This window comes from Calidris pugnax, unplaced genomic scaffold (assembly GCF_001431845.1).
Source record: "Calidris pugnax isolate Ruff unplaced genomic scaffold, ASM143184v1 scaffold38, whole genome shotgun sequence".
Classification (NCBI taxonomy): Eukaryota; Metazoa; Chordata; class Aves; order Charadriiformes; family Scolopacidae; genus Calidris; species Calidris pugnax.
Window position 1 is genome coordinate 14,768,049 of NW_015090995.1, and position 6,000 is coordinate 14,774,048.

The following is a 6,000-nucleotide window of genomic DNA, read 5'->3' on the forward strand; positions in this document are numbered from 1 at the left end:
AATGCCTCCAAAGGGAAAAAAGAAAATAACTTCTTAAAAGCAAGAGATAAAAGGACTTTTTTATACCTTATGTACTGCTAGAACCAGGACTTAAAGGGTCATTGCAATAATCTAAAAGTGATTTGCAAATGAAAACATACTTTCTGTGCACTGTACTGAAAGTTTTCTTTTTTCCAGTGTTAAAAGTGTCTTTGGTCTTCTATTATAACCTGCTGTTAAGTAAAAAAAATTCAAGCTCTATGGTTCACAAAGAAATATATCTCTATTATAGGCATCATAGTGTACCTTACCCTCTTGGTAAGCAGATTTTATTTTCTAAGTTTCATGACCTATAAATAGTAGAGACGCACTTCATAAAACAAGAACTTACTTTTAAAATAAAGCACCTTGCAGACATGTTTTCTAATGTGGTGATTTATGTTTTTGCAGTCTACTGCCAGTCACATTACTAGACATTGTACTATTAAAATAAGGAATTTGTTTATGCATTTATTTATTTCATTTCTTAGTTTTTCAAAACTAACCCACTAAGAAAAACTTGTTATAACTAGGACTGGAATTGATTACAGACCAAAACTCTGCTCCCATACCTAAGTAGACAGGTGGCTTGTGAGACAGGTTTGAGAGACGGGTAGACTGCAGGTGTTAATTATAACCAATGCTAACATGTGTCATCTTTACTTCTGTAAAAAAAAAAAGTTATCTACCCATTTTTGTACAGATTACCTGATACGAACAGCAGAGGGTTGCTTGGTTTCTGTGGTTGTGAAACAAGGTCATGGGGACTTTATACTGCCCTTCTGTGGGATGTAGGCTAATTGTTTTGTTTAAGAGCTGGAATTGCTGTTATTACACAATGAAAATACGCAATTTTAGTATCTTACTGAAATTTCACATAAACTTAGGAATACTGGAGATACTTTCTAGTTTCATATTGGTGCTTTTGAAACATAAACTGAAACAAGCAGAGTTCAACCAACATGGAAGTTTTTAACTGAAATGAAATCAAACACTAAAGAACAGCATCTTTCTTTAAAATGGTGATGCACACTCCCAAATGGCATATATTTGCTGGCACTTGCTAGTGTTTGCTCCACAGAAATAGAGCGTATGTTAACACAATGAGCTTTTCTGCCTCTAGCCAGCCTCTCTTGCCAAATGTGAGAAACTAAGTCGTCAAAAGCACTTAAAGACCTACTATTTTTATTAGAGCCCATGCCTGTGATGATATTGTTGACAATAATGACGTGTATGCAAGACGATGCTGAATGGAAGAAAAAAGGAGGAACCAATAAAGCAAAATTAATGAACTGAAACAAATGCCCTCCAGGTGATAAATTACCTGTACAGTGTATATAGAGATACCTACACATATTACAGTATATATATCAGTGACTACATGGCACATTTTACACTACCATGAATGTTTGTTCTTTGTTCTATTTACTACTCCAGCATTTCTCTACTGTAATTCCCTCCTCCTCTATCGAAGTTTACACACTCTTTTGAGCTAAACATATAGGGTCATAGTCTCCATACAGATATGGAAAAGAAATATATTTTTGAATACTGAAAAACTGATAATTAGATGCTATAGCTCAGCTCCCTGATTTTTTTTAGAGTCAAATATATTTTTGAATACTGAAAAGCTGATAATTAGATGCTATAGCTCAGCTCCCTGATTTTTTTTAGAGTCAGTTTCTTTGTATTTGATTAAGAATTTGTTTTTTTTTTAAATTTCAGGAATTTTTCCCCTTCTGTAGTTTTCATAGGAAATGAGTGAACATTACAAGACTTTAAAAGAAGCTTATCACTTCTCACAGTCAGTCTTCAGCTTTTATTACAAATATCAAGAGCCAAAAAACAGTGGGGAGAAAAAAACCTGTTTTAAAAACCTTTAAACTCCTAAATCCTTATAGGCCTCTGAAACTTTGACTGCAAAAGGAACAGAAAAGTGAAACTCAGTCTCTCACTGTGGAGAACTAAAAAAGATCAAACAAGAACAAACAAGCACAAACAAGCAAACAGATCATTTAGAAAAGATCAACAAACACACTGATTTTTTTTAGAGTCAGTTTCTTTGTATTCTGATTAAGAATTTGTTTTTTTTTTTAAATTTCAGGAATTTTTCCCCTTCTGTAGTTTTCATAGGAAATGAGTGAACATTACAAGACTTTAAAAGAAGCTTATCACTTCTCACAGTCAGTCTTCAGCTTTTATTACAAATATCAAGAGCCAAAAAACAGTGGGGAGAAAAAAACCTGTTTTAAAAACCTTTAAACTCCTAAATCCTTATAGGCCTCTGAAACTTTGACTGCAAAAGGAACAGAAAAGTGAAACTCAGTCTCTCACTGTGGAGAACTAAAAAAGATCAAACAAGAACAAACAAGCACAAACAAGCAAACAGATCATTTAGAAAAGATCAACAAACACAAAAATATTATATGCCTTTTGACTTCTTTTATTAAACAATACTAGAATAATAGATTATTCAACCTGAGATGATGAGCTCTATGACTGAAGCCATCCAAAAAAAGCAAGAAAACACTCATTATATGCTCTAACCCTGCTGAATGAATGACCTTAGGATTTGCTTCCATTTCAATCTTAGGAAAATTTTGAATTGCATTAAACACTGTATCTTTAAACGTCCCTACAACTTGAAACTCCTGGCATTTCATCTCTGTGTAGTGGCATGCACAATAGTCTTGTAATTCAGTACAATTTTATTTTTAGTCTCCCGCAGGTGATATCTCAGAAAGTCACACAGTCTCGCCAGTGTATCTGTAATGGCACTCCAACCTATTTTTACAAAGCAAATCAATTTTTAAATAAGGTATTGAATTACAATATCAGTAATTTAATTTTGACTTGGAAAAAAAAAAAATAATACCACAAACAGCAGACTGTTTGGCTGGTAGCATAAAGGAAGAGAGAGGAAAAACCTGCAGTTGAACACAAGAGAAACTGTGGTTTGGATTATACAGAAAATTCAAAGATAGTCTGAAGCAGCATTTTAAATGAAAGAAACAAAGATACACCATATCCCTGGCTGCATATCCATTACTTTTGTCTTTTTTAAAGTTTAAAAGCTTGTTATATGTCTCAATAGTAACAGATTTAACATTAGGAAATTATATTACTGGAAAAAAACAGATGCAGACGGCTCTTACAAAAGGGAACTACTGTCTATGTATGGTAATTTTGAAAGGGACTTCTGTTTCTTTGGGGGAGGGAAGAGATGACCATTGACTCAAAATGCTAATGAGGAAAGGGGTTTGGTTAGAAAGAGAACCTTGATTTCCTAATTAGGGTACTGACATACCAAACCACGTTAAGAAAAAGTGCTTCTTTCTACTGCATATTTATTTTTTGGGACCAACTTCCAGTAACATGATAACGCTGATATAACTGACTAAATTCAAACTTCCATGAAAACTTTTTTGTATTTACTAAATGAAATTTCTTTTTAGTTAGCTGTTAATAGGAAAAGTATTACTATTACACCAGGCTATGATTCTAAGCATGCTATTTATTTATTTATTTTTATGCCTTTAAACTGGAATGTCCAATAGGCTTCAGTAGTCTTTTGTTTTGAGAAGAGAAAAAGGATAATGATAGTCCCACAAGACACCAGGAACTTCAGGACTGCAAAAACCTCAAATTTTTTTAGAGGAAATTCTTTAGTTGACTGCACCACTACTATGCTCTTACATTGTACAGTACAAGTATACAGGCTTTACGGTCCTAAACAGAAGAAAGGGACAAAAGGAGATGTTTTCTTAACTTCTAAATAAGGGGGGGAAAACCAACACAATGAATCAAGCTGGAGATGAGCCATGGTGGTTGGTGTTCTGCACTATTTACCAACAATCGAGGTAAGGGTTCTGCACCATTCATCTTCAACAGACTGCATCATAAGATAGAGAGCTACTAAGGAAAGCTAAAAACTCTGTTATAAGATGGCTACCCCCTTTAAACTGTTAAAAATGCATGCAATTTTTAAAGCTCAAAACAATAAACTGTTTCTAGCGCAACCCCGTGTTTTAAACATCCCTAGAAATAATTATTCCATCAAATGACTTTATAAATCAACACACCAATCATCTGGGAAAAGCAAATAAATCAACGGTTTCATTCTAAAATGCTTCTGCAAGGTAAAAATTTGAAAAGGTCAGATAGTGTTAAAGATTATCTTTACAGTCAAAATCAAGGAGTTTCTCAGCACTGGTGGTTATTCAGGCTGAGTGTAGCTATATCAGCTCACAACTGCTGAAGTCCTGGTGCAATGAGCCTCTTTGCAGAATAAACACCACATACCATGTGTGAGACCAGGAAACATCAGTGGGAATGCAGAAGAAAAGGAGTCAAGCCTGTTCTCTCTATGAAAGACATCAGACACAGCTGGCCCAAGGCATACTGAAACCTTAATCTGTTAGCTAGCACCAATTAGTGGTAAATACAGGTTTGTACAAGCCAAGAAACATTCATTAAGAAAGATGATATTGTGTCTTAAGTATCCAGGATTAGAGAGAAGGGGGGAGTCGCAGACCCGGTGAGGTTGGAAGAGACCTTTGGAGCTTCCTGCCCTGCTCAAAGTGGGGTCAAGTAGAGCAGGTTGTTGTGACCAGCTGGGTTTTGAGTATCTGTAAGGATGGAGATGACACAGCCAGCCTGGGTAGGCTGTTTCCAGTGCTTGATCACATTCTCTGGAATACATATGAAAAAACTTCCGTGTTGTGTGGCCATGTCCCTGAGCAACCTGATCTAGTTTCAGAGTTAGGTCTATTTGAAAGCCTATGGCCTGAAGTGTTACATTATGGCATCACTGTGTTTTCAGAACAACTCTTGACATTGGACAGGAAAGTGGGTTTTGCGGGGGGTGGGTGTTTGTTTTGGGGTGGGATTTTTTGGGGGTTTTGGGTTGGTTTGTGGGTGGGGTTTTTTGTACAAAACTTGCTGTCTCTGCACATACTTGGAAGGCTTAAGAGAAGTTCTAGACTTTAAAGACCAACATATTTACCTGGAAATTCCATACGGCTGGCAAGGAGGTATAGCTCCTGGCTCAAATTAAAACCAAAGTGCTCTAATCCTACTCTTTAAGAGTCCTTACTTTTGAAAAGCAGTGAAGGATCTAAGTTTCAGAAGGAACTACATCAAGACATTAAAAAGAACATAATCCTATTTTAAAGAATTTTCAAAATCCACTGAATGTTTCTTTGGTCTTGTTCAGCATTTAAAACATTAAAGCCTACAAGGAAAGGAACTCCCACAGTTCAGTGATGTCATATCATGATGTCATGATGTGATGCTACAGATTTTAATACAAACGCCAGAAAGTGTCAATAAGCTGTGACATGAGTTTTAGTAAAATCAGTTAGGATCTGACCTCTGATGTACTAACCTTGTAAGTGGCCATACACAACTGGACAGAAAGATTGGAGCAAGTTTAGTAGTGGACTAAAGGATTGCTCCTTTTGTACACAACAACAATAAAAAAAAAAATTTCAACAGCTTTAAATAAACTATAATTTATTCTCCACTACTGTTAGGTTTTCAAGCTTGTCTTCATAAGGAAGGGCTAATATTTTTTTGAAATCCCATGGAACAGAAAAGGTTGTAGCACACGTAGCTTTAAAGGGAGGTTACTGAAGCATTATGTGTGTTATTGGTAGATTTGTATCAGTTCTTTCTCTTACTCTATGCCAATTACACAGAAATATAACTGAGGTTTAATTTACTTTTTATGAACAGTATAATTTATATAGTGTATAATTTTTAATGTAGACTAAGGTTACTTTTTAAAAAAAGGTAAATTAAACATTTTGAAGAGTAAAGATTGTAAGCAAATGGAAACATAATTCAGTGCTGGAGAAGAGTTATGCTACTTGTTAGAAAATGAAAAGTACTAATTTGCATTTCTGTAGTCATTAATAGGGGTTATGAGGTGTCAATTATGTTCCACGTGTGACCTTTTTAGTTTCTAGATAATGTACCTCA